Genomic DNA, 25,493 nt, shown 5'->3' with positions numbered 1-25,493 from the left:
TTCTCCACAAGCCTATTCCTCTTCCATGATCCCTGCCTCACTTAAGGCAATTCACAGCCAACCAGACTCTGAAACCTTTTTAGAAGGAATAAAAGGAAAATTCCAAAATGGATTTCTGAGCCTGAGACTCTCCATGATATTTTCTTCATTTTCTACCTTATAACTCTGTGATGCTGAATTTCAGTTGTCTGGGCCATTTTTTTTTTTTCCTCAATAGTGTTCCAACAAGTCCTGGGTCATGGTCTAAAGCCATACAGGGACCCAGCTCCTCGTCTCGGGAGGATTTCACAGTCTGCTACAACAATAAAGTACAGGTCAGCGCGAGAGACGGGAAGGAACTCTCAGGGAACTCTGAAACAGCCATGAGCACCTAGCCACGTCTCCTGAGTCTCCTGACCTGGGGTGAGGGATGGGAGAGGTGGGCCACAGTGTTCTCCCTTAAGAATGTGATGCTCCTGCTGAATCTGCTAGGACTCGTGCAAGTAACCCTGGGGAAGAAGTACGAGGACACACATTCTGGGCGGCGTGAGTAGCCCAAGCAAGGAACAGCTGGAGCAACTGGAGACCAGCAGGCTGCTGGCTCCGGCCTCAAGGCCTTGAAGGATGCCAGACTCAAAGTAGGTCCCAGGCCCTGAGTTCTGGGCATAGCAAACATTGACACATTGACCACTGTTGCTCCAAGAAGCAATTTTAGACTGCAGAGGTGGGAGGAAGGTTGCTCAGGAGGTTTGGGTGTAGTCCAGGGACATGTGGGGAGGACTGGACAGGGCAGAGCCAACTCAGGTGGAGGAACAGGGCCCATTTTGAGGTGTACTTTGGAAGAACACTGTACACGGTCCTTTGCCATGAGGAGTGAAGGGATCTAAGGAGAAAGACCCTGTGGTTGAAGGCACCCAGGGATTTGTGCCCCTTCCAATCTCGTGGTGGCAATAAGGGTGGTGAGAAGCAATACTTCTGAGGGTTCCATATTTAACTATCTGCATACTTAACTGACACCAGCATTTCTTCTAACCTTACTGTAATCTTTTATCATGTAAACAAATATAAATCCACATTTTCTTAATTATTTTAGCATTTTTAAATCGTTAACAACAATAATAGTGTTTCTTAGTGGCTTAGTTGATGACTTTCACTTTCTTCATTTGTTTTATTGCCTGAATAACTCACAACGGTCACATAATTACAGCTGGCCACATTTATGCAATAGACGCATCTCTGAACCTATTGCATAACAAATCCTTGCAAAACTCAGAATTCATTCCAACAAAACAGAGCTGGTATTTCTGTTCAGCACCTACACGGGTGCCACTGTTGAGCAATAGCACAAACACAACTTGCAATTCACTACCATTTTCAAATTAATAGCATTTTGAAATTGATAAAGAAAAAAACCTTAAGATTGTATTTTAATAGTAATTTATACAAGTCAAATACACAAGAACAGTGACTCAGGAGTTGTGTTTTTTTTTTAAATTCTTTTTTGCACAATTGTGTGTTTGAGTAGAAAGCAAACTCTTACATTTGGTTAACAATCTTCATTTCCAAGGTTTGCATCCCATTCAGTCAAGGGGACCATATCCAGGCACCATAAGCCACTTATTGACTGATACCAATTGCAGGGGAATTATTTAAGATAAAAATAAAGCCCAACCTCTGCTTGGCCAATTAAAGCCAATTATCTAAATTTCCAGATATTAAACAACATATAAATTATGATTTCTTTAAAATATTTTTTTTTCAAATAGTAAATAGGACCTAAATGTTCATCTGATTATCTCTGTGAGTTTCCATCTCATTCAGTCTTGGGAAATCTGACCATGGACAGATGCCAGTAGCCATCTGCAGATCTACTCTACCTTCTGTGGCCTCAGGGGTCCTGAGAACTCTTTGTCCACCTAAGTTGTATATGAGGTGGGGACTGAGAGGTGACTTCACCTTTTTCCCTCAGCTCTATGGGACATAACTGACATGAGTTTTTTTTTTTTTTTGAAAATTAAATGCTGAATGCAATAAGAGGTGCCAATATCCAGAGAGCAATCCCTCAGGCCTGACCAGCCCCCTGCCTGGCACATCTTGGACCATGATCACCGGCCTCCACCTCTCTTTCCTCACGTAATGGGGCACAGAGGTCTTTCTTGTTCTATTTCACAGTAATCAACTTCTTATTTGGCTCTTTCCAATGGCAAGAAGCATCTGTACTCCCTGATAAATGAGGACACTTACTCTCTCTTCTTCCCAGAGTGCTACTGAGGCAGGGAGAGCTCGTGAGGAAGGCTGCTCTACTTTCTAAAGCTCCCACAGCGGGTCCCGAGACAGAAGCACGTAACAGAGCCCTGGCATGAAGAGCTGCTCACCCATCCCTTCATCAAAAGTGGGCAGTGGGGGCAGGAGAGGGCTTCAGAAACCCTTTTTGTGAGGCGGTTTGTGGACCAGAGGGTAGGTACACATACACCTAGACAGACTTATAAATATATGCTTGTTTACCCAGGTTAAAATTCTAACTCTTCTGAAGTCTGCCATTCATGAGAAGGTGTTTCAGTATTCATAAACTGGTTACAAATATGTGCTTATTTTCCAGGAAATGTAAGTAGAAAAGGCCCGCCCATAGGGTTAGAGAAAACCCTATCTGTGCAGAGGACATTTGATTCACTGTTCAAAATAAATTTACATCTCCTCCAGTACGACTCCTGTGTAGGTGCCAGGGCTGGTCAGAGGCTGGCTTCCCGTCCACATGGTGCTTTCTTTGCCTCTTGGCCAATAAAGGGGACTAGCACTGTGTGTCCATGTGCCCAGCTATATCACAATTCATCATTAGGGGAAATGTGCATATTTATGTCCATTTATTTCCATAAATAAATGTCTGAGATTTTATATTCCTATTCATCTCCCTAAATGTATTAAAATACTATAGTTTTAATATAAATTAGACAAAGTACATTAAAGAGAAAAATCAGTTTATAACTATGGGGTTCATTCCCCCGGGGTTATAGTCAGTGGTTTATAAGAATATAAAAGCCACCTCACAAAATTATGTATATTTACTCATTGCTGCTTTGGCTTTTCTGGGAAATACCTGCTCTCCTTTCATGCCACAGTGTGATTTTAGCTTGTGATGAGGTCCATTAGAGGAGTCTAGACTCATCAAGAGCAGGAGATTTGAGTATCCAGAGTTTTTTGGGTTTTTTTCTTTTTTTCTTTTAGGTTCATAAAGGCCGTAAAAGAGTACTTTAAGCCCTGAAATCCTGATTTGATGGCTATAAAACAAAATAACAAAAATTCATTAAATTGACCCTTAATTGTATAAAGCCAGTGCTTCTCCAAGGAAGAAAAACAAGAGTTTTAACATGCACTTTGCTGTGATTCCTGAGTTTTTCCACTAAAATGTTACTAACAATGAGGTTGGGGGCAGCCTTCTGCCTTGGTGCGCAAGCCAGCTCCACAGCATCCCGCCCCACCACGGCATGGGAAGCAGAAGTGCTCATAGAACCTTCTGCTGCATGGTAGCTCCAAGTGCTTGGCACAGGTCACCAAGGTAGAGCTGTAGAATTGCAAACCACGAGAGCTGCTTAGCCTAAAACACTTCAACTAAAATCAAAGCTATTCTCACGCAGACGCAGCCACAGAAAAACAATAAGTGAGAGAAAAACGGACTTGGTTCAAATAAGAATAATTACCTGTAAATAAAAGAGGGATCAGTTGTCAACCGAAAGAACAAAGACTTCTGTGCTCTTGAACTTCCATCACCAACTCCTTCCACACAATTCTAACCCCCAAACTGGAGACCAAGGAGGGCCTGTGTGGGAAACACTTTGAGAGATAACCCGTCATCTCGTGACTCCCATCACAGAGCCCGTGCCTCTTTGAAAGCAGACACACAAAGATATTTCTATTACCTTAGTGTGATAAGCATCTTTGCAGTCACAGAGCTGGGGATTTCTACCAGCTTTTTAGCCACACCTACCACTAGTGGGCCAGCAGGGGCCCTAATACTACAGTATGTGAATCTTTTCTCAAGTTACACTGTGGTAGCAAGAAATTCAGAGTATTCTTTAAAAATACCAAGCATCTGAAAGAATTTCAGGTGTGTATCAACAGAACTTATCTGTAGACTGGACACCAAAACTCACTCTTTTTATTTTTTTTATGTAAGGATTAGAATAATTGAGTTGTATTAGATATTCAAACACAGTATGAAACAAGCAGTAAAAATTTCTTGAAGGATGCATATATTTTTATCTGATTCATTTTCATAGCACCCTGCAAGGATATAATGGCGTGGAAAACTGCTCATGATATGATATCACTCACAGGTTTCTATCATAAGGCAAAAAGTTAAGCATTGTAATGACAGTAAATTGTGCTTCTTTCCAAGGGGGAAGATTTATAGGTATTTATATCTTTTTAAATTAATTTATTTTTATATGACAGTGGAATGCATTACAATTCATATTACACATATAGATCACAATTTTTCATATCTTTGGTTGTATACAAAGTATATTCACATTAATTTGTGTCTTCATAACTATACTTTGGATAATAATGTCCATCATATTCCACCATCATTTCTAATCCCCTTCCCCCTTACTTCCCTTTCCATCCCTCTGCCCTATCTAGAGTTTGTCTATTCCTCCCTTGATCCCCATCCCTACCCCACTATGAGTCAATCACCTTATATCAGAGAAAATATTCAGCATTTGGTTTTTTGGGATTGGCTAACTTCACTTAGCATTATTTTCTCCAACTCCAACTCCATCCAGTTACCTGAAAATGCCATGATATTATTCTCTTTCATTGCTGAGTAATATTCCATTGTGTATATATAACACATTTGTTTTATCCATTCATCTACTGAAGTGCATCTAGATTGGTTCCACAGTTCAGCTATTTGAATTGTGCTGCTATAAACATTGATATGGCTGTGTCCCTATAGTATGCTATTTTTTTAAGTCCTTTGGGTATAAACCAAGGAGAGGGATAGCTGGGTCAAATGGTGGTTCCATTCCAGGTTTTCCAAGGAATCTCCATACTGCTTTCTATATTGGCTGCACCAATATGCAGTCCTACCAGAAATGTTTGAGTGTACCTTTTCCCCCACATCCTCACCAAGATTTATTGTTGTTTGTATTCATAATAGCTGCCATTCTGACTGGAATGAGAAGATATATTAGAGTAGTTTTGATTTGCATTTCTCTAATTGCTAGAGATGATGAAAATTTTGTCATATATTTGTTGATTGGTTGTATATCCTCTTTTGAGAAGTGTCTATTCAGGTCCTTGGTCCATTTATTGATTGGGTTACTTTTGTGTGTGTGTGTGTGTGTGTGTGTGTGTGTGTTTATCTTTTTGAGTTTTTTATATACCCTAGAGATTAATGCTCAATCTGATGTGTGAGGGGTAAAGATTTGCTGCTAAGATGTAGGCTCTCTATTTACTCACAGATTGTTTCTTTTGTTGAGAAGAAACTTTTTAGTTAGAATCCACTCTATTTATTGATTCTTGATTTTAATTCTTACACTATAGGAGTCTTATTAAGCAAGTTGGGGCCTAATCCAAATGATGAAGATTAGGGCCTAATTTTTCTTCTATTAGACACAGAGTCTCAGGTTTAATTTCTAAGTCCTTGATCCACTTTGTGTTGAATTTTGTGAATGGTGAGAGACAGGGGTTTAGTTTCATTTCATTGCATATAGATTTCCAGTTTTCCCAGCACTATTTGTTGAAGAGGCTATCTTTTCTCCAATGTATATTTTTGACACTTTTCTCTAATATAAGATAATTATAATTTCCAAAACCAGGCAAAGACACATCAAAGAAAGAAAACTTCAGGTCAATAGCTCTATGAACATAGATGCAAAAATTTTATAAAATTCGGCAAATAAAATACAACAACATTAAAAAATAGTGCACCATCACCAAGTGGGATTCATCCCAGGGATGCAAGGTTGGTTCAACATATAGAAATCAATAAATGTAATTCATTACATCAATAGATTTAAAGATAAGAATCACATGATCATCTCAATAGATACAGAAAAAGCATTTGACAAAATATAGCACTCCTTTATGTTCAAAACACTAGAAAAACTAGGGATAACATAAACATATCTCAACATCATAAAGGCTATTTATGCTAAGCCCCAAGCTAACATCATTCTAAATGGAGAAAAATTGAAGGCATCCCTCTAAAAACTGTAGCAAGACAGGGATGCCCTCTTTCACCACTTCCATTCAACATAGCTCTTGAAACACTGGCCAGCACAATTAGACAGATGAAAGAAATTAAAGGGATACACACAGGAAAAGAACTCAAATTAGCACTATTTGCTGATGATATGATTCTATATATAGAAGACCCAAAAAGTTCCACCAGCAAACTTCTAGTACTAGTAAATTAATTCAGCAAAGTAGCAGGATATAAAATCAACACCCATAAATCAAAGGCATTTCTGTATATCAGTGACAATTCTCTGAAAGAGAAATGAGGAAAACTACCCCATTAACAATAGCATCAAAAAGAAAATAAAATACTTGGGAATCAACTGAATGAAAGAGGTAAAAGATCTTATACAATGAAAACTACAGAACCCTAAAGAAAGAAATCAAAGAAGACCTTAGAAGATGGAAATATCTACCTTGCTCTTGGATAGGCAGAATTAATATTATCAAAATGACCATACTACCAAAAGCACTATTCAGATTTAATGCAATTCTGATCAAAATCCCAATGGAATTCCTCATAGAAATACAAAAGCAATCATGAAATTCATCTGGAAAAATAAGAGACCCAGAATAGCTAAAGCAATCCTTAGCAGGAAGAGTGAAGCAGGTGGACCCAGAATAGCTAAAGCAATCCTTAGCAGGAAGAGTGAAGCAGGTGGTATCACTATACCAGATCTTAAACTATACTACAGAACAACAGTAACAAAAACAACATGGTTTTGGCAACAAAACAGACTGGTAGATCAATGGTACAGCATAGAGGGCACAGAGACTAACCCAATCTTACTCTTTAAGGAAAATGTGTTGATATTCAAGAACTCAGTGTATACCTGTAATCCCAGCAACTTGGGAGGCTGAGGCAGGAGGATCACATGTTCAATCCCAGCCTCAGCAACTTAGCCAGCGCCTAAATAACTTAGCAAGACTCTGTCTCAAAATAAAATACAAAAAGTGCTTGGGATGTGGCTCTGTGGTCAAGTGCCCCTGGGTTTGATCCCTGGTGCCAAACAAACAAACAAACAAACAAAATTCAGCATAAAGTATGGTGTAATTCCAAGATTCCAGGCAAGACAACTGCCTGTGTCTATCTTAATTTTCTGGATGAATGGTGTATCAGACAGGCTTTTTAGCTATGTTAACAGAAAACGCAAATATTGGTTTAAAAAAAAGAGAGAGAAAATTTCCATTTTTACTTAACAATGAGTCTTAACATGGGTTTAAGACCACAATGGTATAATCAAGTTTCTGAATATCATGGTTTGGGGGCTTATCCCTTTTAGTGTGTTATCTTTTAACTTTCATGTTCACACTTTATGGCCCTAAAAGGGTTGCTGAGGCTCAGGAATAACTCTAGAAACAAGACAGGAAGAGGCAAGGGTAAGAAAAAAGGGGATTAAGGTCTCTTCCCTTCCACTTAAAGTGCTAGATGATCAACTAAATCAGAAATTCGGTAAATGGCTTGATAGAGGGTGGCCACTTGAGAGGGGGGCACACATTGTTTTTTTTTTCTATGTAGGATGGTAGAGTTAAAAGGGACTGCAGCTACTAGCTTTCATATGGCTCCTCCATCTCCTTCATGCCCTGTTTGGTCACTGGATTTGAACCAACGCCTCTCAAATGAGTATTTGAGATGCTCCTACTTTAGCTAAGTCTACCTAGTCATAACAGGCTGTGTCTTGAGGTCATTTTTTCATGCTGAACATCAATGCATGTGAGAAAAATATACATATACAAATATGTAAAGCAGCACAGATAAATCCCACAAGCTTCATGTTGAGTGGAAAAAGACATAAGGAAGTGTGTCATGTGATCTCATTTACATAAGTTCAAAGGCAGCTGGAGTGAATGTATGGTGCTCAAAGTCAGATGGTGGCTTCATCTGGGGACAGTAGGGACTGGAAAGGGGTATGATGGACTCTTTTAGGAAACTGAATTATTCTGTCTCTGGATTTAGGTCCTATTTGTACTGGTATATTTATTTTATGAAAATTTTATTATGAATACTTTTACATACATATGACACATTATACAATATATTTTATATCTATAATATACTTTTATATAATGTGCTCAGAACAAATGTGAATGCCATAATAAAATCATTTGCTTTGAATCATCACAATTATATAGTACAAACATAAGATACGGAGATTTTAATAGGTTTTATAGGGACTCAACTTCATATATCAACTGGATCGTATTATTTGTTTCTCAGAATCAGACTGATTTAATTACAATTTATTATTTAAGTTGAACAAAAAATAAATCAATAAATAGATATATACACACTATACATTCACATGTTTATGGATGTCTGAGAAAGAATTGTAGTTTTGCTTTAAATATTTTAAATTTCCAGAGTATTTGCAGAAAACTTGACCAGTTTGGTTGCATGTCTTAAACTCCACTTCAAGAGGTATATGGACATGTTTTCCTGTGGAAATTTCTATACATAATTATTGTATCTTCCATAAAAGGAGTGCTGGGTTTTTTTTTGCCAAGTTGAATTAAATTCAGACCATGGCGTTTCTGTGAATACTGTGACCATTGTATTACACGGTGCAAACATGGTTACTTATATATTCACTACAACATAGTCTTAAAATATATTCATGACTTACACGGAAAAGGGCTAGAATTCAGTAGCCAGTGTCAAAATAAAAGCCCATTTTCTCCTACATTACGGGAAATAATGACTAAGTAGAATCTTCAGATAAATGTGCCTATTCATAAATATATAAACTAACAAGAAAACTATGTTTAACAAGATGTGGCAAGAGGAAAAACACTCCTAAATACTGTGTTTCACTCTGCACTCGGCACAGAATCTTGTATGAGTGAACTATCCAGGGAGAAAAACTATAAGTGACATGTCTCATTTTAAAAAATAGAATAAAGTGTTAGGGATCTTAGGGATCGTGGGAAAGAAGAAAATGCTGAGGTATGAAATATGTTGGGTTGAAGAGTTTTCTGCAAAAGATGGTGTAGGAGAAACCAAATAGAACTATAATTTGTTGCTATAAACTTTCTCTACTTAGTGAAATGCATGTTTAATCAACTGGACAGGGATGTCTTTCTTCTCAGCACAGCCCAAATTCATCCTTGTCTCCTATAAACTATGGAGAAACAGCAATCGTGTTTGAACAATTCTAGCTTCAAAAACTGCCCATTTGATGCCTGGGGAAAGGTTCTTAATGGCTGGAATTCTGGAAGCAGCATCTTGACTTCTGTCCCAAGTTAGAAGAGTTTGGTGAAGTGAAGGAGAGCCTTCCATCATTATACAAACCTTCAAAATAGTCCTCAGCAGCAGAAAATATACACATAAAATGATACTCTGTACCTCTGGCAGTTGGAAAACATTATGCACTACCACAATTCAATGGTGCCCTTTTAATTGCACATGCTTAAGAAAAATACCACATTATAATTATATTTGACATTTTGAAGAGTCAAGAGTTCAAAACTGGAATGTGTTAGAGTGAGAAAAATTATAACCAAATACCTCCTATCTGGATGCAGCATCTTGGGCAAGCACAGTAATTCAGCTGGGGAATGCTGGAAAAACGATTCGTTTCACTAGGGAATTTCCATTTTCTTTATTAAAAATACCATGTACACAGAAGAATGTATAATGCTATAAAAATATCATTGACACACAGTGTATATGTGTTTGCTTAAAGGGTTTTAATAAAATGTATACCCACATGTCCACTGTTGAGGTTAAAAACTAGAGGGCTTGTGCCCCTTCTCCAATGTAGGACCATCACCCCTTCACGCAGACGTCCCAGCCATGCTGACTTTTATGATGATCTTCGCATGTTTCCTTTGGTTTTAAATAAAGTTATCACTTGTGGATATATCCCTCCTGTGTTTGAACTTTATAAATTTAAACGCTACTCGATACTATCTGCTTTGCTCTGCTTCATTCCATCTGAGGTTTGGGTAGAGTCATGGGGAGGAACCTTTCTTTATTTAGCTCTTCTGCTGAAAAGTATTGCGTTTTCACATTATTCTACAATGCATTTTCCATTTTGTTTACATCTGTAATTTTTTGTTGACATAACCATGCCTTTAGTTCACAAATGGAATCCCTGGATCAAATGTCATGTCTATTTAGCTTCCTACAGAATGCCAGTCGAATTTTGCATGTGTTTGGACCACACTGTACATCATTTTGCCAGTGGACAGAAGTTCCTGTTGCTTCATGTATATGCCAGTGTGTGACGGTGTCAGATTTTAAATATTTTTTCTAATGATTGGTTGAGGTGTGCAAACCTTGCTGGTTTTAACTTGCTTTATTATCGCTAGCAAAGTTGAGCATCTTTTTATGGTTATTAGCTAAAATTGCATTTTGTAGATGTTCTATTAGGCCCTTATCCAGTTTTCTATTGATTGCCATTTTCTTAGCAATTTCTGTGAGATTAAGTTAGTATATTTTGGGAGAGCAGTATTTTAATGATGATAAGGAGTGAAAATTCCCTTCTCGGATTTTTAAAAATTTCTTTCATGCTATTTTGATAAACACAGATTTTAGAATTTAATGTAGATGAATATTTCCATTTTTCTATGAGACTTATATATTTTGCATTATGTTTATAAAAATCTTTCAAATTTTATGTAGAATAACTTTTTACTCAAAATCTTTAAGATAGCTCCGAGAACTTTTTTCAAAAAGAATTTTTATTTTGCCCTTTCATATTCAGTATACTGGGAGATAAGTTTTTAAATGTAAAGTGAGCTAGTGATTCAGTTTCTCTTTTTTTTTCTCCTGGGAAAGCCACATATGATGTGATCCTATAATATATTAAAATAAATGTATACGATCCATGACTGTTCCTGGGTTTTCTACCTAGTTCTCCTGGTCTTCAGGCCCATCCCAGGCAAACACTGTGTTGTCAGGATACTCTGCTATTATCTGCCCTCATTGTCTCTTGTCCTAAAGATTTTATTGGATATTCTTGCCTGTTAGACTACCAAATAATATTTGTATTGACAAAATGATAGGGATTTTTAAAATTTTGGTGATTAATTTGAGGAGCACTGACATCTTTGTCCTATACAGCCGTGAATCCTTAAACATGGTATTTGTATTTAGATCTCCTTGAAGTTGTTTCCCTAAGGTTTAATAATTTCACAGAAAAAAATTCTTGCATATCTTTTGTAGATGCAACCTAGATTCTACAAGTCCTGGTGTGGTAAATGTCTTGTTTCAATTCAATTTCTTATATTGTCTGTTATTGGTATAGAGAGAGCTAACTGATTTTCAGGAAATGGTATTGAATTCACTAAACTCCTCTCAACTTTTGAATTTATAAATAGGCTCTTATTTTATACTGGAGCCTGTCATTCACTCATTCTTCAGCTATTTAATGAATGATCTGTCATGGGATTTATTAGAGGTGCTGTGGACATGGTAGCAAATATAAAAAATTAAATACATTTTGTAATATTTCAGGAGGTAATAAATACTGTGAAGAATAGTTAAGCAGTGAGAGGGAGAGCTGAAGTTGTGGGGCAGTTTGGGAATTTTGAGTAGCTGGGTAGGGAAGGACCCAGGAAAGTTTTCCACCTGGGTGAACACTTGAAGTTGAAATTTTCAACAAGCTGACACTTTCTTTATATAGTAACTATTTATTTATATTTTATTCATGATATTATGAAAATCTCCTGATTTTGCTAACTTATAGGTATTTAGTTGTGAGACACTTTAAACTGTAAGCTATCCTGTACAACATGAATTGTAACATTTGATCATGAATGTATAATAAAGTACAACATAAAAAGTAAGACTACCATGAAAAATATTCTTCAATTCACATATGTCACAAAAAATCATGCAAGTTATTTCTTTAAACATTATGATTAATACAAATATTATGTTGACATATTATAAACACAGTAGTACATTATTATTTATCAGTTAATAGATACAAAACAGAAATGTTAAAATGATTAATTTATTGAATCTGGTTTGCAAGAGCTAATTATTTTAATGCTTCAGTTCCTTTTTTATTTTAGAAAGACTAATGTTTCAGCAACAAAATATCTTTTATTTGTGTACCAAACACTTTATACAATATTAACAATTGACAATTCTGATCTATGATTACTGGAATATGGAATAAGTAACAATTTTTTTCTGATATTAATGATGGCAACTATTGGAAAAGATCTTTGACATTTCTATCTTTTCTTACTAAGTAATTATTATGCCAGATAGATTATTTCTTAGCTTCTTATGGCCAAACATGGGAATTTGAGCACAAACTAATGAAGAACACAGTAGTCATAGAATCCAATACCTTAGTGTACGTGTACCTTAGTGTACGTGTACCTTAGTGTACAATAAATGTAGCCAAATCTTGAGAGCCAAGCATCATTTTCTAACCTGGTTATGAAAGATGACTGTAAACTCACAAAGGGTTTTGATCAACAGCACTAGGCTTTACTCTGACAATTGTTAATATCATTCTCTTATTTAACTATAGCATTTATTCCAAAGAGGGCAGTGTGTCAGTATATTAAAAGAGAAAGAAGGACTATATTCTTGTTAATGAGAGTGAGTTCACAAGCTTTGCAAAAAAAAAAAAAAGGAGAGAGAGAGATAAAGAAAGAAAAAGAAAAAATCTTTGTGAAAGAGAAGATTCTATGATTAGCTACTATATAACTTTCTAAGACTTTCTAAATTTCTTATCTAAATGAATCAAATTTCATCTATTAGAATAATATGTTCATGGCAATATATTCAATTTTATTGTAAAAATAAGAAAGGAGATTTCATATACTCACATCTAATTTGAATTTCAAGTTTAATAGAATGTTTACCTATGAAGCCATATTCAACTGCTTTGAGAGTACAGAGCATGATTCCAAATGTTTGAGCGATTTTTTTATTATAGAAAAAGTGTATTCACTTTTAGTGGGTTCCTCCATTATCAAATATTTGATCTCTGAAAAATTTCTTATACCCCATTGAAGTACAAATTGAACCAAAGCCTTGGTTTAATTGTTCTTTAATATTTTCATTTTCAAACAATAAAATGAGACAATGGATTTTGTATTATTTGCAGAACATTTTCCTTGTTATAAGAAACACCTTGGTTAGCAAATTAATCCAATCTCCCTCAGAACATGTTTTGCAAATATTATATGAATTCACTACATATTTATAAGCAGTCATACTTGACTGAAGGTAGGTTGTCTCTTTACCTCCATGAGCAGAAAGACAGGTAAATGTGCATTTCTTCCGTAGAGTAAAATGTGTGCATTCTATATGTTTTAACTGCAGGGACTGAGAATTAGCATATCTTAGATATATGAATCTATTTTTGCACTGTTCACAGTTTTTTAAATTTATTTTTCAAAAATTTAAATTTATTGTTAACATATATAAAATAAATATTGTATGTCTGAATGGGGTAGCATGTAATGTTTCTATACATGTGTACGCTGTCTGATGCCCAAATCAGCTTTAATATACCGGTCTCCTCAAACTATTACTTTTTTTTTTCCAAAATCCTCTCTTCTAGCTGTTTGGAATGTCTGTTATGTTATTTATAGTCAGCCTACTGTGCAAAGCACACCAGGCCTTTTTATTGGGGGGTAGGGTTTATCTAGTTTTAATGCTCAGACACCAAGGACCCAGAGATTATAACTAAGGACCCATCAGAAGAACAGTTGGCATTGAAGACACCAAGCTCTCCCTCTAAGGATCATGGATACCTACACTCCAGGAACAAAGGCTACACAAGAGTGGAGATAGAGCCTTAAAAACCACAGCCTAGTGAAGCAGCAAGTCCTTCCAAAAATGTTTCTTTTTATCTCTGTTAATAGCTGCAACCTGCTCATTTCTGCTCCTATAATCCTGCTTGCTCAGCAGCTTGGGCAGGAACCAGAGCTTTCTAGAGAAAGGGGGACACATCACAGCTACTTGCAAGAGAACCTCTTGACACCCGGAAGTCTGTACTGTGTAGACACTGAACAAAGGGCTGTCTCTCCTCAGCCTTTGGAGAAGACTCCAAGAAGCCCACACCAGTGCTGACTAAACCTGGCTCTTATGCATCTTGAAGTACAGGCCATAATTTCCCTTATTTTTCCATAATTTCCATAACAGTAGGACTGGTTCTTATCAGTCCTACAGGATTCAAAGAGTCACTTCCCAGTAGGGAAATGGTCAATCTTCCTTGAAGAAAGAAAATGACATGGATCTTTACAAAATTATTTATTTATTTATTTGTATGGCATTTATTTATTTATTTAAGTGTATCGATCAGAGTTTAATATATTGCACCACTATGGTAGGTGATCAAAACTGTGATACTCTCATAAACACAGATATATAAACCGATGAAAAAAATGGAGTGTTCAGAAATGAATAGGTATTTGGCCAATTTTTTTGGTAATAAGATGTTTATTTCCATTTTTGTTAGTTCAGTTTAGTTATGAATGATCATTTGACATAATTACACAAGCACTGACTACAACCTGTTCCAGTTCAGTCCAGGCTTCCTCTGTCCTCCTCCTCCCCCTGTCCCCCTTCTCCCCTGTCCTCCTCCTCCCTCCTGTCCTCCTCCTCCCATCTCCCTCCTCCCCCTGCCCCCCCCCATTCCCTTACCTGTACTTTACTAATCTTTCTACTATTTATTTTGGAGTTTTATTACGAATGCTTGTGACTGTGCATGAAGGTGAAAGTGACTGTGGTATTCATGTGAGTACATGGGAAAGTCACGTCAGATGCCTTCTTCTACTCTTCCAGTCTCCTGTCCCTCCTCCCTCCCCTCCTCCCCTCAATCCCCTTCCTCCACTCCATAGATCTCTCTTCTATTGTCATGAACTCCTCCACTTTTATTTTTTTTCTCTTTCCCCCTTGGTCTCGCTGCTGCTAGCATATTTTACTTAGCAGGAAGTTCTCCAGTTCCATCAATTTCCCAGATGCCTTAAGTTTATTCTTCTCTATGGCTGAGTAATATTCCATTATATATATATACCACAATTTCTTTATACATTCCTCCGTTGAAAAAGGCACCAATTTTTGTTGCATAGCTTGGCTATTATGTTTATTGCTATGAACATTCATGGGCTGTATCATTATAGCATGTTGGTTTTAGATCTTTTGGATATATACCAAAGAGTGGGATAGCTGGGTCATATGGTGGTTCAATTCTTAGTTTTTTGAGGACTCTCCATACTACTTTCCAGAGTGTGACACTAATTTCAAGTCCCACCAACAATATATATATATATATATATATATATATATATATATATATATATATATATATATAGTTTTTTTTCCCCATATTTTTTGTTATTTGTGTTCCTGATCATTGCCATTCTGACTGAAGTGAGATGAAATCTCAGGGTAATTTTGATTTGCTTTTCCCTGATTTCTGGACATTTTCTCATATATTTGTTGGTCATTTCTTCTTTTGAGGAGTGTCCATTCAGTTCTTTTGTCCATTTGTTAATGGGTTATTTGTTTTCATTTATTGTTTGTCTTGGCAGTAAGTTATTTTAGTTCTTTATACATTCTACACCAGAAGTTCTGTTTCTAAGTCACTGTGACTTAGTACCCATTAACCCAGCATCTCCACCCCCACCCCCAACCCCCAGGTCCTGGTAAGCACCACTCCACATTCAACTTCTAGAGGCCACGTTTCAGATCCAAGTGTGAATGAGATCATGCTGGGCATCACTTCTGCCCATGCAGTTCCAGGGCTGGGTCTGTGGGTACTGGTGTACTGGGGGCACGGGTGTCAAATCTGGTCCTCCCTCTTCCAGGTGGGAGGCAGCCCTCTCAGGGCTGGGCTGCCTAGGTGTTGGGTGAGGAGTGACAGGGGCAGTCTGTCTCCTTACTTCCTTGGTCCTCCTGAAGGTGTGTGCTTAGAGAGGAGCTTGCTGCTGGACGTGGTGCTCCTATAGGGAAATGATCCTGAGGGTCCCTACTCAGCCATCTGCTCTCTCTGCCTCTTTAGCTGCATGAATCTTAAGTTCAGTAAAACCAAACTAAGGAACCTCAAATTCATCTTCTGGTTTATTCTAATAAGCACTGATATTTATCATGGACTCTTTTCCTCTGCATTTTCTATTTTTTCCATTGAAGCTATCATGTGGATGTGGATGTGCTGCCCAAATCACAAAACGACTCTTTTCTTCCTCTTAACTGGGCTTTGTTTCCCTTCGTTGAAGGCGGTAGCTCCACCGTGGGAGTGAATCACCCCTTCTGGCCCGATTTGCTACTTCATTCTACCATTTTATAACCCCATCTCTTCCAAAGACTCAGACGTGTGGGTCTTTATCAGTTTTCTTCCATGAGGACTTGTTTTCAATATGACTAAGCTTTTACAACCTGAAAGTTAGTTTGCTGTTCAGCCCCATTTTAGTTTATTTTACATAAAAATGATCATTTTGTCCTCCTCATAACTATTATCACCTCATCAAATATGTCCTCACAGATGCAGTAACAGAATTAAATGTCTTTTATCTGCACTGGCAGGAGGTTGCTGCAGGTCCTAAGAGAGCTCCCCAGGCCAATTAAGGCAGTGGCTTGGGTTTCTAACTCGTTTCTCCTGGAACAGTGTTGGTTTCCTATGCGATTCCCCCCACCCCCCCCCCACTCCAGTATGAAATTGCCTTCCAAATGTCTTCACTCCACTTCTGCTTCTCTTCTGCTTTCTGGAATTTGATCCCTGACACTGAGTTGTAAGGGTTGCAAAGGGTGAGGAGAGAGTGGCGCCAAACCAGACCTCCCACAGCAGGTGGCACTCCTGCGCACTGTGCCTGTGGGTTTGTCCCAGGTTGGCATCCTGGAAGGACACCCTCCATTCCCTGATAGTGACCTCAGCGCATCCACCTATACATGATGACTTAAATGCAAAGAGAGGCCAGTGGGAAGGACTCTGCCCAACTCCTGGTCCTGGAGCCTCCTCCCTCTCCCCACGGCGCCACTCTACATGGGCATCCTCCCTGGCAATTTCCCTTTTAGGCGCACAAACCTGATTGGTTATGAAAGGCATTGGAGAGGCTGGACTAACTTGACCCTTCAAAGCCAGAGCAGATCAAAGTGTCCTGGGGCTGCAGAGGGAAGCACAGGGTGGGGACATGCCCGGTGTGTGTCCCCTCTGGACTCCTAGATGCATGGACTATGATTTCCTGCATGAGCACAGCTCAGAGTTGCTTCCTGCCCCCAGCCCTTTCTCCTCCTGGCTCTGGTGAGGGCTTCTGAGGGCAGCAGTTGAGGACTTGCCCTCTTTTTCCTGCTCTTTTCTAGCACTTTGGTCCTCACCTTGGATCTTCCCAGGAATCCTGCAAGATAGCAGAGTCTAAGGAACAGTGTCCACCCACATCCACCTCCTGGGCACTGCAAGAGGCCTTCAGACAAGGCAGTGCAGAAGCTCCATCCTGTGCCTGACTCACTGGAGGTTTGAAGAGTGAGGATGATAGGCATACTGTTCACTGTGGGACACTGAACAGCAGTCCCTAGAAACATCCAGGGAGGTTGGCAAGGTCCTCAGAACACAGTGGCTGTAGCGGATGGGCAGGCAGCCTGCAGCCCTGGCAAGGCCCACCAAAGGCTTCAGTTCTGTCCATAATGTTTCATACTCTTGACTTGAAGGTGGAAAGAAATGTGCCCTTAGTCTTCTTTTTGACTTTTTATCTCTTATAGGCATCTATACCTGGATTTTTCTATTATCTAAGCTGATCATCTCTGCCTCTTGAATGGTAAATTTCCCCTTTAATGTTTTTTTTAAAAAAAATATTTATTTTTTAGTTATTGTTGGACACAATATCTTTATTTCACTTATTTATTTTTATGTGGTGCTGAGGATTGAACCCAGGGTCCCGCACATGTAAGGCGAGTGCTCTACCGCTGAGCCCTAGCCCCTGCCCTTAATGTTCTTTTTTTTTTTTTTTAATGTGTGTGTAGAGCTTCTTTGGAGAGACAAAATTTTCTTTTTTTTAATTAATTTTTTAAAATTGATATATGACAGCCAAGTGCATTGCAATTCTTATTGCACATATAGATCACAATTTTTTCATATCTCTGGTTGTAAACAAAGTATATTCACACAATTCATGTCTTCATACATGTACTTTGGATAATGATGTCCACCACATTCCACCATAATTGCTAACCCCATGTCCCCTCCATTCCCCTGCCACCTCTCTGCCCTATCTAGAATTCATCTATTCCTCCCATGCTCCCCCTTCCTACCCCACTATGAATCAGCCTCCTTATATCAGAGAAAACATTTCAGCATTTGGTTTTTTGGAATTGGCTAACTTCATCTTCTCCAACTCCATCCATTTAACTGCAAATTGCATGATTTTATTCTCTTTTATTGCTGTGTAATATTCCATTGTGTATAAAAGTCATAATTTTTTTACCCGTTCATCTACTGAAGCACATCTAGGTTGGCTTCACGGTTTAGCTATTGTGAACTGGGCTGCAGTAAACATTTGATGTGGATGTGTCCCTGTATTAGGCTGTTTTTAAGTCCTTCAGGTATAGATTGAGGAGAGGGATAGCTGGGTCAAATGGTGGTTCCATTCCCAATTTTCCAAGGAATCTTCATACTGCTTTCCATATTGGCTGCACCAATTGCAGTCCCACGAGCAATGTATGAGTGTACCTTTTTCCCCACATCCTTGCCAACACTTACTGTTGTTTGTCTTTATAATAGCTGCCATTCTGACTGGAGTGAGATGAAATCTTGGAGTGGTTTTGATTTGCATTTCTCTAATTGCTAGAGATGATGTACATTTTTTCATATATTTGTTGATTGATTGTATATTATCTTCTGAGAAGTGTCTGTTCAGGTCTTTGGCTCATTTACTGATTGGGTTATTTGTGTTTTTTTTGGTGTTTAGCTTTTTGAGTTATTTATATACCCTAGAGATTAGTGTTCTATCATATGTGTGAGGGGTAAAGATTTGTTGCTAAGATGTAGGCTCTCTATTTACTCACAGATTGTTTCTTTTGTTGAGAAGAAACTTTTTAGTTAGAATCTATCCTATTTATTGATTCTTGATTTTAATTCTTGTATTAGAAGTTGGGGCCTAATCCTACATGATGGAGATTAGGGACTATTTTTTTCTTCTATTAGATGCAGGGTCTCTGGTTTTATTGCTAGGTCCTTGATCCATTTTGAGTAGAGATTTGTGCATGGTGAGAGGGGTTTAATTGCATTTTGTTGCATATAGATTTCTAGTTTTCCCAGCACATTTGTTAAAGACGCTATCTCCAATGCATGTTCTTGGCACTTTTGTCTAATATAATTGTAATTTTGTGTATAGGGCTCTGTGTCCTCTATTCTGTACCATTGGTCTACCAGTCTGTTTTGGTGCCAGTACCATGCTGGTTTTGTTACTATTGCTCTGTAGTATAGTTTAAGGTCTGGTATAGTGATGCCACCTGCTTCACTCTTCCTGCTAAGGATTGCTTTAGCTATTCTGGTTCTCTTATTTTTCCAGATGAATTTCATGATTGCCTTTTCTATTTCTATGAGGAATTCCACTGGGATTTTAACCAGAATTGCATTAAATCTGTATAGTGCTTTTGGTAGTATGGTCATTTTGATAATATTAATTCTGCCTATCCAACATCAAGGTAGATCTTCCATCTTCTAAAGTCTTCTTTGATTTCTTTCATTAGGGTTCTTTAGTTTTCATTGTATAGATCTTTCAACTCTTTCGTTAGGTTGATTCCTGAGTATTTCATTTTCTTTTTGAGGGTATTGTAAATGTGATAGTTTCCTCATTTCTCTTTCAGAGGATTTGTCACTGATGTACAGAAATGCCTTTGATTTATGAGTGTTGATTTTATATCCTGCTACTTTGCTGAATTCATTTACTAGTTCTAGAAGTTTTCTGGTAGAACTTTTAGGCTCTTCTAGGTAAAGAATCATATCGCTGTAAATAGTGCTAATTTGAGTTCTTTTTCTCCTATGTGTATCTTTTTAATTTCTTTCATCTGTCTAATTGCTCTGGCCAGTGTTTCAAGAACTATGTTAAATAGAAGTGGAGAAAGAAGGAACCCCTGTCTTGTTCCAGTTTTTGGAGGGAATGTCTTCAATTTTTCTCCATTTAGAATGATGTTGGCCTGGGGATTAGTGTAGATAGCCTTTATGATGCTGAGATATGTTCCTGTCATCCCTAGTTTTTCTAGTGTTTTGAACATGATGGGGTACTATATTTTGTCAAGTGCATTTTCTGCATCTATTGAGATGATCATGATTCTTATCTTTGAGTCTACTGATGTGATGAATTACATTTATTGAGTTCCCTATGTTGAACCAACCTTGCATCCCTGGGATGGATCCCACTTGATCATGGTACACTGTCTTTTTGATATATTTTTGTAATCAGTTTGCTAGAATTTTATTGAGAAGTTTTACATCTATGTTCATTAGCAATATTGGTCTGAATTTTGTTTAATGTGTCTTTGCCTGATTTTGGAATTAGGGTGATATTGGCTTCATAGATTGAGTTTGGAAATGATGCTTCTTTTTCTATTTCCTGAAATAAATTGAAGAGTATTGGTATTAGTTCTTCTTTAAAGGTCTTATATAACTTGGCTGTGTATCCATCTGGACCTGGGCTTTTCTTGGTTGGTAGACTTTTGATGATCTTCTATTTTGTCACTTGAAGTTGATCTGTTTAAATTTTGTATATCATCCTGATTCAATTTAGGCAAATCATATGACTCTAGAAATTTGTCAATGCCTTCAATATTGTCTATTTCATTGGAATACAAGTTTTCAAATAATTTCTAATTATCTTCTGTATTTCTGTGGTGTCCATCATGATATTTTCTTTTTCATCACATATGTTAGTAATTTGAGTTTTTTCTCTCCTCTTTGTTAGCATGGCTAGGGGTCTGTCAATTTTATTTAGTTTTTCAAAGAACCAACTTTTTGTTTTGTCAATTTTTTCAATTGTTTCTTTTGTTTCAATTTCATTGATTTCAGCTGTGATTTTAATTATTTTCTATCTTCTGTTGCTTTTGGTGTAGATTTTTCTTTTTCTAGGGCTTTGAGATGTAATTTTAAGTCATTTATTTGCTGACTTTTTCTTCTTTTAAGGAATGAACTCCATGCAATGAAGTTTACTCTTAGAATTGCCTTCATAGTGTCCCAGAGATTTCGAGATGTATCCGTGTTCTCATTCACCTCTAAAATTTTTTAATCTCCTCCTTGGTATCTTCTGCAATCCATTGTTCATTCAGTAGCATATTAATTAGTCTCCAGGTGTTGGAGTAGCTTTTATTCCTTATTTTATCATTGATTTCTAATTTCATTCCATTATGATCTGATAGAATGCAGGGTAATATCTCTACTTTTTTATATTTGCTAAGAGTTGCTTTGTGGCATAACATATGGTCTTAGAGAAGTATCCATGTGCTCCTGAGAAGAAAGTGTATTTTCTCATTGAAGGTTGTAATATTCTATATATGTCAGTTACGTCTAAGTTATTGATTGTATTATTGAGTTCTAGAGTTTCTTAGTTCAGCTTTTGTTTGGAAGATCTATCCAGTGGTGAAATAGGTGTGTTAAAGACACCCAGAATGATTATGTTGTGGTCTATTTGAACTTGAGAAGCGTTTGTTTGATGAACGTAAATGCTCCATTGTTTGGGGCATATATATTTATAATTTTCAAGTCTTGTTGGTGTATGGTTCCCTTGAGCAGTATGTAGTGGCCTTCTTTATCCTTTTTGATTGACTTTAGCTTGAAGTCTACTTTATTTGATATGAGAATGGAATCCTCTGCTTGCTTTCGCAGTCCATGTGAGTGGTATGATTTTTCCCAACCCTTCACCTTCAGTCTATGAATGTCTTTTGCTATGAGTCTTTGAAGGCAGCATATTGTTGAGTCTTTTTTTAAAAAAATCCAATCTGCTAGTCTATGTCTTTTGATTGGTGAGTTTAGGCCATTAACATTCAGGGTTATTATTGAAATATGATTCGTATTCCCAGAGCTTTTTGTTTTTGGTATTTAACGTGACTCAGTTTCTCCTCTGATTAGATTTTCCTTTAGTGTAATTTCTCCCTCTGCTGATTTTCATCATTGCTTTTCATTTCCTTTTCATTGAATATTTTGCTGAGGATGTTCTATAGTGCAGGATTTCTAGTTGTATATACTTTTAACTTTTGTTTATCATGGAAGGTTTTTATTTCATCATCAAATCTAAAGCTTAGTCTTGCTGGATGTAAGATTCTTGGTTGGCAACCATTTTCCCTCAGAGCTTGGTATATGTTGTTCCATGATCTCGTGGCTTTGAGAATCTGATTGAAAAATCTGCTGAGGTATGAATTGGTCTCCCCCTATATGTGATCTGATTTCTCTCTCTCTTGCGGCTTTTAAGATTTTGTCCTTATTCTGTATGGAAGGCATTTTCATTATAATGTGCCTTAGTGTTGATCTGTTGTAATTTTGTACATCTGGTGTCCTGTAAGCCTCTTGTATTTGTTTTTCCAATTCAACTTTATGCTTGTGAAATTTTCTGAAATTATCTCATTGAAGAGATTGTGCATTCCTTTGGTTTGAATCTCTGTGCCTTCCTCTATCTCAACAACTCTTAGATTTGTTCTTTTGATGCTGTCCCATAATTCTTGAATGTTCTGTTCATGGTTTCTTACTATCTTCACTGTGTGATCAACTTTATCTTCCAGATTGTATGTTTTGTCTTCATTATCTGATGTTCTTTCTTCCAGTGACCTAGTCTGTTGGTTATGCTTTCTATTGAGATTTTTATTTGGTTTATTATATCCTTCATTTCAAGGATTTCTGACTGCTTTTATTTTTCAGGGTCTCTATCTCCTTTTTGAAGTAATCTTTTGCTACCTGTATTTACTCTCTTATCTCGTTGTTGGAGTGATCAGTTTTGCCTGTGTTTGCTCATTTAGGTCATTCTTTAACTCACAGATTATTTTGATTATGAGCCTTCTCTGACATTTTATCAACTGCTCTGTCCATAGGTTCTGTTATTACAATGTCCTGGTTTGTTGGGGCAATTTCCTCCCTTGCCTTTTCATGTTGTCTTACTTTCTTGCAGTGTGGATTCTGGACCTGGGTCCCATGTAAGTTGGTGAAGGCAGATCTGGTCAGGGCCTGAGCTCCTGTGGTACTCTGCTGGTCAGAAGGGGCAGTCCTGTGCTGGAGGCTGGGCTCTGGAGGGTGTCTCTGGTGGTGGGGTGGACCAGGGCCTATTGTGAGCCTTAGTCTGGTGAAGGCCAGCATGGGCAGTTCAAGAGACAAAAGTTTTCTAAAGAACACATTGCTTTATTTCTCTCTGCTCACTCAATTTAAATCCTTTGTATTTATGGACATGTTTTTTTCTAACTAAACATTTCCTATCAATAGTTCAGTCTGGTGCTCAGCCAGTGCTCAGGAGGATAAGGCAGTATCCTCATACTCCCTGGTTCCGTAACCCCTGTTGGCCAGATTCCCCAGCCAGTGTATTCCTTTCCTTTGCCTGTTTCCCAGCTCCCTTTATGTGGAGTCTCGGGGTTCTGAAAGGTTAGTGATTCCTCTTTCTTGTTAAGGCCACCTTGGGCTCACCTCAGCGAACTTGCCTTTCACATTCACCCATAGCTCAGAGTTGCCTCTGAGCCAAGTTTAAGTACCCTAGTAAATAAATGTACAGTGCTCATCAAAAAATTATTAGTGTGGACTTAACAGAAGATGTGAAGGAAAGTTGAAAGATGTAAAATGACTAGGTATTTATAAAACCATAAACATGTTTTATAAGACCACATGAATCAAGTCCTCTTTAATCCTGTGTATTCCTGAGGTTGGCTTCCTGTCCTTGAATCTTCTTCTGCCTGCATCAGAAGAACATAAAAGGCCAGGACCTTGCCCTTCAACATAGAAGCCTGTTGAGGCCTCACATGTGGACTTCTGTCTCCACATTCTCTTTTGTTCCCCACGGAGCATTCAATTTCTGGAGGACTTCATCCTGTTAGGACTTCATCCAACGTGGTCTTACCTCCTTCAAAAAAAAAATCTTTAAACTTTCTGGTTTCTAAATCACTGCATACCCTCAGTGTTCTTATTAGTATGTGTCCAGATTTTTCTTCGTGTTCTTGCTTGGTTATGATGTTCTTCATGCTTTTTCTTTCTTTTCTTTTAGGTACTGGGGATTGAACCCAGGGACACTTGACCACTGAGCCACATCCCCAGACCTTTTTCTATTTTATTTTGAGACAGAGCCTTGCTAAGTTGCTCAGGCTAGGCTTGAACATGTGATCCTCCTGCCTCAGCCTCCTGAGCCACTGGGATTACAGTCGAGTGCCACTGTGCCTAGCTTCCTGCTGTTTCTCTCTAGCACTTGAGTTGAACTTTGGTTCACAGTTCAGGTCTGTCACCTGCAGGTGGGTTCCTATCACCGGTCCTCTCAACTCTTTTGGTCTTAGGAGGAGGATAAAGAACAAAGGTTCGATGACAGGAAGCCACCCTCAGGAACCGACTGACAAGAGCACTTCACTTAAATGGTTTTATAAAATATGCTTACAAGTTTATAAATACCTATCATTTTACGTCTTTCAACTTTCCTTTGTATCTTTTGTTAACTGTACACTAATAATTTTTTGATGAGCATTTGTGAAAATAAAGAGCTTTGTCTGCAGTACATTTATTTACAAGTGTATTTAAATTTGGCTAGAAAGCAGTGCTTCTACCAAAGGGACTGCAGGAAACACAGTGAGCCTTGGGGACGTATTCACTCTTGTGCCTATTTAATGACTCCAGTTGCTCACACTTTGTAAATAGGAATGTGAATGAAACAGGGTCCCAGACTTCAAGGTACTGTGGGGCCCAAGTGGCAGATACACAGCAGGTCCCTCCACTTGCAGTGTGAAGAAGGCATGGTAGTCGAGGTGAGTGGGGGGGAGTCAGGGTGAATGGGGTGCTAACCCGGGCAGCAGAGCTTGGCACGACTAGTGTTGGTGTCTGCATCTTGGAGCGTGAGTTCACGTTTCCACCCGCAGTGTCAGGACAGGCTCTCAGGGAGAAAGGTGGGCATGAATAGAGCACAAGGTCCGTCTTCCATTCAGACTTGTCAAGTGTGTGGTGCTGACCTTGGGTCCAACAGCCAGTGGAGACTTGTGAGGGTGTTAAGGACCCGTGTGTTTTACTGAGGGCTCCAAAGTTTATCCTGAAATTTTGGAATATAATATATTTTTATTTGAGGGCTATGTTATCCTCTATGTAAGAGTGAGGGCCAGGGAGACAGAAGAGGAGCCCACTGCAGGGCAAAGACAGAATCCCATG

At 38.0% G+C, this 25,493-nt stretch overlaps 1 long non-coding RNA gene across 1 annotated transcript; it reads left to right on the top strand.

Annotated features, from left to right (window-relative positions):
* Positions 1-24,826, top strand: LOC308653721. Its single transcript, XR_014023094.1, has 3 exons — positions 1-617; positions 2,240-2,436; positions 24,355-24,826. It is a non-coding gene; the product is annotated as an uncharacterized lncRNA (long non-coding RNA).
* Positions 24,827-25,493: the final 667 nt, after the last annotated feature.

The sequence above is a fragment of the Spermophilus citellus genome, assembly GCF_964194105.1.
Source record: "Spermophilus citellus genome assembly, chromosome: 7".
NCBI classification, from domain to species: Eukaryota; Metazoa; Chordata; class Mammalia; order Rodentia; family Sciuridae; genus Spermophilus; species Spermophilus citellus.
This window is presented reverse-complemented; position numbering and strand designations above follow the sequence as displayed.